This window comes from Chiloscyllium plagiosum, unplaced genomic scaffold (assembly GCF_037043375.1).
Source record: "Chiloscyllium plagiosum isolate Xiang-an unplaced genomic scaffold, Cpla_swu_hap1 HiC_scaffold_10, whole genome shotgun sequence".
NCBI classification, from domain to species: domain Eukaryota; kingdom Metazoa; phylum Chordata; class Chondrichthyes; order Orectolobiformes; family Hemiscylliidae; genus Chiloscyllium; species Chiloscyllium plagiosum.
Window position 1 is genome coordinate 48,350,072 of NW_028270148.1, and position 13,586 is coordinate 48,363,657.

The window sequence follows — 13,586 nt, forward strand, 5'->3', positions numbered from 1 at the left end:
ACCATGCTAAATTGCCAATAGTGTTCAGGGATGTGCAGGCTTTGTGGATTATCCAGAGTAAATGAGATTGATTGGGGGGGGGCAGAGTCTGGAGGGATGCTTTTTGGAGGGTCAGTACAGACTCAGTGGCCCAAATGGCCTCTTTCTGCACTGTAGAGATTCTGTAGTTGTGCAGCACAATTGGCTAATTTAAAGGAGATGATTCAGTTGGGGCCTATTAAGGCTCATATCTGCATTTCTAATTTGCTTCCAAGGCCATTAGTCATTTTGATAATGAGTCACCGGACTCGAAACATTAACTTTGCTTTCTCCCTGAGAGGCTGCCGAAACTGTTGAGTTTTGCCAGCAACTTCTGTGTTTGTTTCAGATCTCCAGCATCCAAAGTTTTATCATCAGTTGGCAGCATGGGGCCTCACAGTGGAAGACTGGGTTGGGATTTGGAAAAAATATTCGAGGCAAGCTTAGAGGCCTACCTGGCCTTGCCTGCTTCATTTGCAGCTGTAGGCTGCCTTGTGCAGGAGCTTTCCCTCCAGAACAGTGTCCCAGGTTTCTTGTCAACATTTTGCATTCGAGAAAGTTAGAGGGGGTACCTCAAAATGGAGGCACTGTGTCTCACTCACCAGTGCTGCAAGTTGTTGCTTCTTCTGATTTCCTCTGAGATTGAGAGCCTTCTATTGCTCCTTGATATTCGAGAGCCAAAAGACCGAATAGCCTGCTCCTGCTCCTATTTTATGTGATCTTTTTTTTCAATCCGACACCCATTTCTCAATGTTCTCAAGCCTGTGGGGGATAATCTTGCTCCCAGGTTTATTTTAACAGGAGCATTTTTGAATTGACAGCTGCTCTAGACTCTTAAGCCAGAATGTTCTACAATCAGTTCTGCTATAACGTGTTTCTTCAACACAAAATGGCTTTAATGCAATTGAAGAATTTAGATATTATTTGTAGAAGGCGGACTTTCCTAACCTGTGTTGGCCTTAACGTGATTCTGGTCCCACTGATTTAAATGGCACGGCTATTGCGCGATTTTCTTATAAAGTGAGATTGCATGTGAATGGAACTACAAGCCTTTTATCTGAACTGACTGTATTTGCTACCTGGGTTGTAATTTTGAAGAGCTAGAGGAAATTTCATATCATGGATGTAAATGCACTGTCTTAATAATAAGCTTGATTACTGACACGTTTAGTGATGCCAGGGAGGGTTTTAAACTTAGGTAAGAAAATGCCCGATTCTGGGTATCCCACTCCTGAACCCTGCACCCACCATGTGCGTTGGCGTAAAACGCTATGGGTTGTACTTTGCATATCCGTGTTGCATGAAGACAGCTAGATATAGCTGCCTTCAAGCAGTCAATTTTCATAATTGGGATATCCAACACATGTATTGTGGGCGTTATATCTTTCAGGAGAAGAACCAATGATGCCAGAGTTCTTTGGGAGGGTATCCTTCTGAAGAGATAAATGTTCCCTTTTAGATGGGCCCTGTGCAATATTATCACTCTGAATAGGTCCAGGGATACTTTTGAGAGAGATTCAGCACCATGTGGGAGAGGTAAAACACCCTTTAGAATTGTTGAAGACAGTCATGAATATGTATAAAAGAGAAAGGATGAACTTGTTGGAACATTCAAATTGATTGGAACTGACATGTTGTTTAGGGGACGTCAAGCCATCAAAGGAGCTGTCACAATATTAAGTTAACTGTCAAGTTAAATCTCCTCATCTTTAAATTGTTTACACAACTGTTGTGTATTAACCAAAAAGTATTTGCTATTTAATTGATTGTCATTATGAACTTTGTGCTGATTCCAAAACCCATCCTTATCACGATGGGGCATCTGTCACTTAACAATTGGATTGGCAGCTCTGAACACTTAAAAAAATTCTTAGAAGTGGGGCTATAAATAAAAATGATTATTGGTTGACCCTTCGTACTAAATGTCCAGAATTTCTCCTCTGGGGTCAGGAAATGTAGATATGAGCCTTAATAGGCCCCAACTGAATCATCTCCTTTAAATTAGCCAATTGTGCTGCACAACTACAGAATCTCTCCTCAGTTCTGTCTTAAATTATTATTTGTGGAAGGCATTAAGTAATTAGAGAATTTTGTTTTCACTGTCAGCCAGAATGAATTTTTAAAAATATTATCGATTAATTAATAGTTAATTAACTATCTATCTGAGTGGAGATTTCTCCTTCCTGTAATGTGAGCAATGGCAAGAAGAGTGAGAAAATATTTTCATAGAGTCATAGAGTTTTATAGTGTGGAAAGAGGACCTTCAGTCCATTGTGTGTATGCTGGTCATCAAGCATCTATCTACTCTAGTCCCATGTGTCAGCACTTGGCCTGTAATCTGGAGGCTCTGGCACTTTAAGTTTTCATCTAAATACTTCATAAATGTTGTGACGCTTCCTATCTCTACCACCCCTTCGTGCAGTGGGTTCACCATACCCATCATCCTTTTGGTGAAATAAATTCTGTCTTAAATCCTTTACGTCTACATTAAATATATGCTTGGTTGGTTATGATGAGAATGAAAAAAATAATTGGAATCTCAATTTTGAGAAAATGTTTTGTGATTTCTTTTTACGTCTCAAACCTTAAATAATGACTTTAGATTCTCACCATTGAGTGGTGACAATCTTATTTCTTTGTATGTACATCTCATTGAAATAACAATGAGATTTATACTCCATTTATGCTCCTTATTTATACTCCATTTCTAACTCTCCTTTCCTGAGAAACTAGATGCTGCAAATTCATGTTAGTCTGAATACCTAGTGGCTGCAGCTCACCAAATGCTTGCCCTGGCCAATCTTGAACTACATCTTCTGCACAATCCCCCTGCCTGCTCCATCCTACCCAACTTTTAATCTACGCAATTTGCCATAGTCAATCTACTAGCCTCACCATTTCATCATGGAGGAGACAGTGAGGTCTACAGATGCTGGAGATCAGAGTTGAGAGTGTGTTGGTGGAAAAGCACAGCAGGTCAGCCAGCATCCGAGGAGCAGGACAATCAATGTTTCGGGCCGGAGCCCTTCATCCTGAGGTGCTGTGCTTTTCCACCAACATACTCTCAACTCACCATTTCATCATGTCTGTTCTCAGACCAAATCACACATTGCTTCTCCTCTTCAATACTCTGTCATTCAGGAACATCCATAACGGGCACATCTTTTGCCAGATCACTTTGTGTGCAGGGACACATACACATCTGACAGGTCTAAAATGTCCTGACCCCAGAGCAGAAAATCTGGACATTTAGTACAAAGGGTTAACCATTTAAGACAGAACTGAGGAAGAATTCCTTTTCTCAAAGCAATTAGCCTTTGGCATTCTCTACCCCAGAGAGTTTGAATAGCTGAATATTTTCAAGACTGAATTAGATAGATTCTTGAACTAAAGAGTAGTCAAATTTATGGGAAACATGCAGGAAAGTGGAAGTAAGGCCAAAATCAGAGCAACGCTAATCTTCACCATTGAATGGTGAAGCAGTCTTCGGGGTGATATGGTCCACTGTTGATACAATTTCTTGTTCTTAATATAAACTGTGTAATCGTTATCAATTTTCTTTCTCTTATAGTATGTACAGTCTTTTCAAAAAATTGATATGACTTGTCTCTTTTGCCCTTGAAATTAGCGCCTGTGATAATGATTTGAAAAAAATAATACAGGGAACCAGTTGGTGAAGGTTGATTGAGCTTCCACAATACCAGGCTTGCTGTATGTATTGTGAACCAGCACCAAGGGCAATGTGCTTTTAGTCACATGGGATTGCAAGTTGTGTTTAAGGACAGCTTCAATTGTGTCCAAATGATGAATGTGGGGTTTATTTACTACCCGTCCCTCATTCTACCTCAGGTGTAGCTGAAACATATGTAAGACAAAGAGTATAGTCACAGCATTATCATGAGGTAAAAACAGAAGAAGAAAGGAACTAGTTATCAGGATAATCATCCAATGATATGATTTAGTGTTATTTGTTCTAAGCCTGATAAATAGGAAAGGCTGTTTCTGCTAGATGTTGCAAAATGTTTCCACCAAATACTAATAAATTACAAGCTGTGTAAAGCATAGTGTCAGGTCAGTGGCAGTGCACATGTTGGATAGTTGTGATATTTGTGTGGTATTTTAATCCTCAACATATGAATTAATATTCCTGCCTTGGTGTCTGAAGGTTTTATCTTTAAGGCTTTAGACCACCCTTTCTTCTTAATGGGTTCTCGTTATGGCAAATGTGATAACAGGACAGGGGAAATGAGTTGCTCTTGAGTTTTAAAAATCATCTCACCTTTTTCTTTATAGAAGAAGTACAAGCACTTGATTGTATTGCTGGAATAATCACCTCTTTGATCACTTACGTAAATATATATATATATTTTCTGTTTAAGATCTTGTAACTTTACTTATTATATAAAATATATAATAAAAGTTTTGGTGTTCTTCCTGAGCTTGCATTTAGATTATAGTAGAATTCATGTTTTTTTTAAAATCTAGTCACTTTGCACATTTTTTCGTTTTTCCACTCTGAAGTTCTAAAGCACTATTGTGTAGAAATGTGCTGGGGTTTTCATTGATTAATCATAGTTTAATAATTTTCAACCAATTGAATGATCTTTAATCATTTAATTTACCTGTCATTAAGTCAGCGAGTGGCCATTTGATCCAGCTGTTTAAATGCTCTTATTTTAAAAGGGACACTACATTATGATAAAATCAGCACCATATTTCCATTGAACATTCTGGCTGAGACTTTAAATTGTGGCCACATTTCCCTGTTCAGGTGGCTGTAGGTCCCATGACACTTTTTTGAAGAGCAAGGGAGTTCTCCCCAGTGCCTTGGACAATGCTTATCACTCAATCATTGTCACAAAAGCAGATTATCTGAGCACTATCACATTTTTGTTTGAAGGAATTTGCTGTACACATCTTGGCTGCTGTGTTTCCAAAATTACAACACTGACTGTACTTTAGAAATACTTTGTTGGCTGTAAAGCAGTTTAAGATGCTGTGTTCATGTAAAACACTCTATGTAAATGCAAACTTTATTTATCTATCCACTTTTTTCCTCTTTCTTTCTCTGTTCCCTTTTCTCTATCACCGTCTTTCTCTATATCTCCCTCTCTTTTACCCTTTTTCTCTCTACATACCTTTCTTTCTTGCTTTCTTTCTTGTTTCTTTCTTGCTTGTTTTCCTTTTTCTCTTTCTTTTACTCTTTCTTCTGTTTTTCCTTTTCCTTTTTAATCTATGTTTTCAGTAAGTAAGCTGTTAAAGCTGCAAAATAAAAGCCAGTTGCTGCAGTTGGTCTTTCTAAAAGGTGGAGTGATTGACCATGTTTCATACACTCTGCAGTGCCATTTGTTCTATATATTGGAAACTGTTCCATGTAATCAACTTAAAATAACTAAGATAAAAATGATCATTCTAATGCAGGAGAAGAAATTATGTTTTCTTGAAACACGACAATTCTCAAAAACATTCTGCAAAATGAATACATCTGGAAAAATGTAAATTTACTTTTCAAGGTATATAGAAATAAAGTGCTGATCTTGACAACTTATACATTGACAATTACTAACCTCAGTAAGTGAATTTTGTGTTGAAAAATTACTGGAGTGAGTGATACCAACTACATTAATAATCCCAAATACCTGGGATTTAAAGAAAAAATGTTTTGACTCTTTAGTTTAAAAAGGTATATAGAATTTTTGACATTTAAATAATTATTTTGCTGGTTTTATCATCTAGCTGTAGCTGTGTTTTGAGAGTAATGGTATATAATCACTCACAATTTGTTTAATGAATTCAGAAACACAGTATTTTGTTTGGATTAAGAATTACGGCACATTTATGTATTATTTATGCATTTAATGACTAAATACATTATTATAATTATATGCTTTATGCCTGCTCTCTCAGTAAGTGGAAATAAAGAAAAACATTATGTAGGTTTGGTTGCAGACAAACCTATGAAATGGGCTTGCAGTTATACAAGGAGCAGAAGTCAAAATCTTTTGTCTTTAATACATTGTGGGAGCTTAGTTAGAGAGCTGCAGTAGATTTACTAAACTGAAGTGATTCAAAGAGAATGACTTAAAGGTAATTTATAAATATGTTTGTTTGGTGCAAGCTCTCTTCTTGTATTTGTAAATACTACTTTCAATGCCACTCAAACTAGACCAACCCAATGCCAATTCTCACCTGGCATAATAGTTTCTGTTTTGCCGGTGCCTTGTCAAATTTGATTCAACAACACAAGGGTTTTAGATTAGCTGAGATGTTAGCATGCTGGCCTTCCTGTGCTGCCACCGATAGTTGTAGATCTGCTGACCCACTTGACGCGCAAATTGATGATTATGCTGAAAGAATAAGAAATTGCAAGCGGCAGTCACCTTTATTCATTCAGGCTCGTCCATTTAAAAACAAGGAGAATTCCCTTCTCCTCTTGCTGCCTTGCTGCTAGTTCTGTTGTGTTGCTGCCAGCTTCCTGCCGTGTGATTACGGCCTGGCTATATTGGGTAGTTCCTGCAAATTTTGACTCAAATGGCTTTGCAAACATGCCACAAATTTCAATAACTGGCACCACTGTTTCCAAAGACAGATATTGACATTTAAATAATTATTTTGCTGGTTTTATCATCTAGCTAATATTGTTTATTTATTAAAACTAAACTGGTAGGGAAAATATACATTCTTTCGAAAACAATGTAAAGCTTCTCTTATCATAAGTAAGGAAATTCATTGCAAGCAAAGGTGTTTATCAAAAGAAAAATTGATAATAATACATAGATCTATCTTGAACCAGTAAATAATTCATAAATATGCACGGTATTAGTGTGTTCCACTGTTACACTTAAACTCAAGTAGTAAAACCTAAGGACAGATAAAAATCAGCAGCATATAATACAATTGATTTACTTGGAATTTGGTTTCAGGAAGCCAGCGGGCCAATAATTTGTCTAAGCCTCCTCTCAGCAAAGCCTTTTTCATATAAAATAATAAAGATAAAAATATTTTAATAGTACCTTCCTTCGCTCTCTGCTGTCATCCTTCAACCAGCCCTACAAGGACATATGTTTCTAGATAGGCCAGCAGCTTGGTCCACTGTTTTTTTTTTCAAATGATTTTCCCATGAGATAATTAACAGGCCTCAATTTTTTTTATCTGAGCTACTTCCAGCTTTTTATATCTAACCCTGCATTCTCTGCTACCATGGATCACTAATGAAGAGAACGCAACAGCCGAGCCATTCCAAACTTCGTACTCGTTAGGAATTTGACTAATATGCTTTAAAGGAAGGTACAGGTCAACTAGAATTCAAACTACAACAGAGTTGAGTAGAGTGACCTGACAGCCTAAATATAAATACTGACTGACCTTCAGTCTGAGAACACAAAATCCTGTCGCCTCAGAATTATGACAACCAAACCATTTCGCCAATGAAAGTCAGTTGACAGTTTTTAAAATTGGCAATGACATTTTTTGTTTGATATTCAATTCTGGAATGAGCAGATTTTATTTCCACACGTTTGTCCCTGATTTTACTTTTAATAACAATTGAGTTAATCCATATAGAAACCATTTACCTACTCTCTTTATTTGAGAGGATGGCATGAAATTAGAGGCAAGTTGTTACTGTTTAATCAAAGGAAAATGTTTGTGCAGCACAGTAAACGGACAGGGATTTATCTTCTCCCTTTGCTGAGATGGATGGAGCATGACTCCATTCAATCCCACTTATTAAAATGACCACTGTAAATTGATCACCTGTGACTATCTTTTTGTATACACTTACATATTTTGTTGAACCATTCATCAATATTTTGAGTATCTCCAAAATTTTCAGCATGGACACAATGCACTTCGAAAGAAATAAGCATCGTGAGAGATCCCACTAAAGCTATCTAGTTTTCTTGAAATCATCATGTCTGTCCAGCAGCTGATGGCTTCTCCTCTGTTTTTCCATTAAGTCCTAGATCCCCAGGGTTCTGTCATTTTTATTTTATTTTATTGGTGGTACTACAGTCAGTGGTTCTCTGAGTTTTCTTTCCTTGCTCCATCTAAACGACACATTCACCATCATACTTTTCCAGTTACATGGATTCCCCAATATGTCAAAATCAATATTTAATATATAACGGTGTCACCTATTCTTACTCATTCTTTCACAGGATCACAAGTGTGTGGCACTCAGCAGCTCTTCCACTCTTTCTCACATCTACAACCTTTGGTTATAGGCTTTATTATAAAAAGCTTTTATACTCAAGGTTGGGCTCACCTGATTGTTCATTCTCAATTTATTTTATGTACAGTGTTATAGGTGTCCAGCGCAATGAACCCTGATCCTTTACCTTGGTTTCTCACTTTTAAGAAATAAGATTAATCTTTTATTTGTTCTAAACCATCTAGTAATATTTTTTTTTAAATTATTTCACTATTCAAGTAATTTTATTTTAAAATTTGATTCGTGTGAAGACTTAGGAACTGCAAATTAGTAACAGGAACTCTGATTGAATTTTTTTAGTTCTATATCACTGCCATCACTAATTAGTCACTTATTTTTCTCAGGATGACCAAGGAAGATAAAAAGTTGATGTCCATAAGCCTTTTGTATCTATTGCTAGTAATTTCTTAAATGTTCAAATCATTCGTATTGTTCAGTCTCAAAATGCATTGGTCAACGTATATCTAAGTATAAATTTCTGTTGTGATGATGCTATGGTTTTAAGAGATGTATTTTGCCCTTTTTTAAATGAAGACAGGTTGAGAGAGAGGTGATGAACAGTCTGCTCAGAGGCAATGAAGTAAACAGTTTGTGAGGCATTGGGTGTTTTCTTAAAGGTGGAACAATAGAAACAGCCCGACTGGGTGACGTCAAGCTCCCACAGAACAAAGATTTTCTGCAGTTGCTGGGGTCTTGAAGCTGGATGTGGAAGCTCTTTTTTTTTTCTTTGTTACAACTAAAAGCTGGGGTTCTCACCCTGCTACTAGAATTGCATGTGAGACAATCTATTTTACTGACTTTGTCTTTGCCAAGGGTGTGCTTATGGGATGCTACTATATTGGAACAGTTAATGAATAGTTTATGATTTTGTTATTAAGTATTTCAGTGGAGTTACAGTTAAGCCAATTCTTTGCTTTCATTTTGTCTATATTTTAGCTACAGTGTGTGAATTAAGTGTGTTTTGCTTCCAGCCTGATAGTTTGACCAATTGAATTGCATCTGGAACACAGCACCTGTCATTTTGCCTTCAAAATAAGTTAAGATCTAGGTTATTTCTTTGACATGTTTTGAGGGGGTTTTATCTGTCTTTAGGGAACATTTAAGAAGACTCATCACAGCAAGAAGTTAATTCTGAATTTTAAATTAATTCTGGATTAAATTTGCCATGCTACATATACATGCATTTATATTTATCTTATCTAAATGAATCTTCGCCATACACTTCAAGTAAATGTGCTGAAATGAAGAGACTAATAGAAGAAGGGATGGTAGAAAAATAATGAGGTACTGGGTATAGCCAAGAGCATGAAGCACACACCAGGGAATTCTTAAAGAAATGGTAGAGAGTAAGGTGACACTGGCAGAACTAGCTGACTGCTCATTGATAACTGAGAAGATGCATAGAAACAGAAAAGTTGCAATGAAATACTGTGAAAAATGTGGCAGAAGTGTTGAGTTGAGGAATTAAGTACTAAATTGTGTTAAGTTTGTGTTACATGTTTAAAGCATTAATGAAATGATTGAATATTATGAAGAAGCAAATTTGAAGTTATTTGCTGCCTTAATTTACTGGATTTTAGTGAGATAATGAAAGTTATGTACCATGTTGCTTTCCACAAGGCACTTTGTAAGCATCTTATAGTAGCTTCTCACCTCGCCTCTTTGCTGCAAGAAGAAAAATAAAATTTAACACACTGACACTTAATTCCTTGAGGAACAGGCTTCAGCATGGGACTTTAAGACCCAGAAGGTTGCCATTTTCTGGCAATATGGGTTGTCAGACACTTATCCTCATTGCCCTCTCAGTCCTGAATGAGCTGATTGGCAGCAATTGGTATGTAACCTTGCTTGTCAGGGTGACAGGGCATAGATCACCACCTATTAGAAGATAGAACCCACACACAGGAAACAAATGAAAAATTCTGTCAGTTGTCTCCAGATTAAATTGTAGCTTTGCAATTAGGTTTGCAGCAATCAAGAAACAGACACTAGCAGATTTGTGACTGGTTAAAGGGTGTGTCTAGCAGGCAAAGTTGGCTCCTTGGTGGAATTGGAGTCAGTAGAAACTGCTTTTCTTGTCTGGAAATCTTTCTTGGATAAGGGAAAAGGATGAGCTGTTGCATTGAACCCAGTGGTAGCTGCCCAGGGAGATCAAGGCTTGGCAGTCTGTGGGAGGGAAGTTGGTAGAAATTCCAGGGATTTGGAGAGTTAGGTATGTGGGATATGGTATCAGTTCCAATTCAAAATCATATTGTCGGATAGGCAGAATGATGCTGCTGGTTTGTGGCAAGAGGTAGTCTGTCCAGATGCCCTTTAAGTATGACTTTTGGACCTTCAACACCATGAGGTAATGGTGGGGTCAGTGACCTCCTGCTTGCCTCAGTTCACAATTGGTTTAGCCACTTGCTTATGCATAGTTAATTAACTATCCACTGGACAGAAATGCTGCTCATTTCAGTTCCTGTAGTTGAGACACAAATCCATGCAATACGATATGACATGTGAAGGCTTACTTAATTAGAAGCAGCAAATAAAACTAGCTCAACAGCTAGGATAAGTTCCCATAATTTGTACTGGGGCTGGATAATGGATGGACTTCCCAATGTTCTATTTGTGAACTGGAGAATATTTTTGTAGGGAAAGGGTGGGCTGGCTAGATAACTGCCAGAGAAAAGTTAAGAATCAACCACGTTGCTGTGGATCAGGATTCACCTGTAGGCCAGATTTTCTCTCCTAAAGGGCATTAGTGAACCAGATGTGTTTTTTTAAACAGTGCTTACATGGTTTATATTGCTTTTTATTCAAGACTTTTTAAAATTGAATTTGAATTTCGTCATCTGCCTGGTGCGATTAAAACCCATTCCCCAGAATATTAAGCCTCCTTGACTTCTGAATTATTCGTCTAGTTGCATTACCACTATGCTCCTGTCTTCCTCTATGGACTTTGCCAATGTAAATTGCTAAATATTATTTTGAGCGAAAAAAAGTCTAGCAAATTGGAGCAAAGTCAGTGCTGTTTTTTGTATGAAAATGGTGATATAGTGGTAATGTTCTTGGCCTGGGATTTTAGAGTGCATAGGTACATGGGTTCAAATCTCACTATGGCAGGAGGTGAAATTTGAATTCAGTAAAACAAAAATCTGGAATTTAAAAAATAAGCTAGTGCAAAAACTCACCTGTTTTACCCATATGCTGTTAAAGAAGGAAATGTGCCCTTATTACCTGGTCTGGCCTACACACAGTTCCCGTCCCACAAGAATGTGGTTGACTGTTAACTGCCGTCTGAAATAACTGAGAAAACCAATCATTTCAAGTGCAATTAGAGATGGATCACCAATGCTGGGCTTGCCAGCAATGCCCACGTCCCATGTAAGAATTTTAAAAAGGTGCAACTTTTTAATGCATTTTAAAAATAGGTTGAAATTCTAATGCAATCTGATATAGTTTCAAAATTGCTCATTGATCAGAAGTTTAAAAGAAGTCCCTGCTCCGAGATTGATTGGTGGAAACTTTCAAAAAGGAACTGGATACATATTTTCTTTCGGGATAAAACATTACATTTGAGGCAAGGCAGTGATAATTTAGAACATAAAGAAACTGTAGGACAAGGTTGGGTTGCTGCACTGGTTGACTCAGTAAACATAATTTGAAACTCAATGTATCTCATTTCAAAGATTTATGGATTCAGCCTATACAGCATTTCAACATTACAGGTTCTGTATACGCACAGAATGCACAGCAGATCAAATTCTCCCCTGAATGCAGATCGAACTAAATATGTTTACCTGCTTAGCTCTCTTACTGATCGTACAGAATGCCCCACTCATTCACATGCTCTTCACCATAACCAGAATTCTGCATTTTGCATTACTTCCGGATACATTGCACCACTCATTGGTAATCTCTTCCATCGTAGGCACTACATTACATGGACTCCTTGTTCACTGGGGAAGTAAGTGAGCAGCTTTATACTAATGATTTTCAGATTGAACTAGCAGGCTATTCCCACGTGCCAAGGGAATCCTAATTGACCATAAATATTGCAATGTCTCACTAAACATTACCTGCCCTATCCTAAAATAGTATGTACATTAACATAATGGTATTGACTCTATATACTTAATAACATTGGTCATACCTTACAAATGCTATTCAGATTAATGCTCCAAAACATGTACACTGTGCATTAAGATTTTAGATCCTGGTTGTGTCCATCTCTATAACGTCTATCATTGGAAGCTACACTTTCAGCTGTTTAAACTCAAACCTTGGAATTTACACTCTAAACTTCTTCATCTTACTCTCCTTCTGCAAGTCATTCTTTAACTCCTACCTAGTTGACCAACCTTTGGCCATCTTTCATAATATTCCTATCTCTGTGTCTCAATGAAAAAATGTTTGATTATGTTCCCTTGAAGTACTTTAGGATGAGTTTGCAACATGAAGATATTTATATCAATGTACTTTGTTGTGTGTCAATGCCAGGAGCATTATTGCTGTTTAATGTTTGTAAAATAGTGTGTTCTATCTTATTGTTAATTGCAGTATCACATAGTATCAAAGGCAGAATTCTCCACTCTCCTTGAACTATGTGGGATGAGAAAGTTGACAAAATAGGTTGAAAATGAAAAAATTAGGTTTTTGAATTTGAGAAAAAAATTCTTATTTTCCCTTTCAGATTTAAATGGTGAGTTCAGAAACTGACTAATGAGTGGTGACTTCCATGTAACATTTGCCTGAATGCTGTCATTTCTGTCCAGCTCCCAATTATCTCCTTTCCCAAGACAGGTGCCAATTCCTGACAGGAAAGTTAGAGCGGTAGATTGGAGTGGTGCTGGAAAGGCACAGCAGGTCAGGCAGCATCCGAGGAGCAGGAAAATTGACGTTTCGGGCAAAAGCCCTTCATCAGGAGTGCTATATTCCTGATGAAGGGCTTTTGCCCGGAACGTCGATTTTTCCTGCTCCTCGGATGCTGCCTGACCTGCTGTGCTTTTCCAGCACTACTCTAATCTAGACTCTGGTTTCCAGCATCTACAGTCCTTGTTTTGACCAAGTTAGAGCGGTAACCTGGCGGCAGTGCTCATGGCATGTTTTCTGGACCTTCATCCAACCCTGTCTTCACCATAATGTCCCTGCATGCTCCATGGCCATGGTTCTCTTCCATCCTTCATCCAAGCAAGTTAGTGACAGCAAACTAGCAGCCTCACCAATCATTATGCTGGTTCTCATATTGACTTGCACACCATTTTAGCCCTTCAGAGCTTCATTTTGGAGCCCAGGGATACTTACGACTTACATCCTTTTGCCAAGTTGCATTGTGCACAGAGACATGCACATTTCTCATGCATCTGCACAG

At 37.6% G+C, this 13,586-nt stretch overlaps 1 protein-coding gene and 1 long non-coding RNA gene across 11 annotated transcripts in view; one reads left to right on the forward strand and one right to left on the reverse strand.

Moving 5' to 3' along the window:
* Positions 1-6,324, reverse strand: part of LOC148148953 (uncharacterized) — a 32,552-nt gene extending 26,228 nt beyond the window's left edge. Inside the window, exon 1 of the long non-coding RNA XR_015758433.1 lies at positions 6,208-6,324. This is a non-coding gene — a long non-coding RNA (uncharacterized LOC148148953). The remainder of the gene's footprint in view (positions 1-6,207) is intronic.
* Positions 1-13,586, forward strand: part of esrrga (estrogen-related receptor gamma a) — a 238,567-nt gene that overhangs the window by 86,174 nt on the left and 138,807 nt on the right. The gene's annotated exons all lie outside the window — the stretch shown is intronic.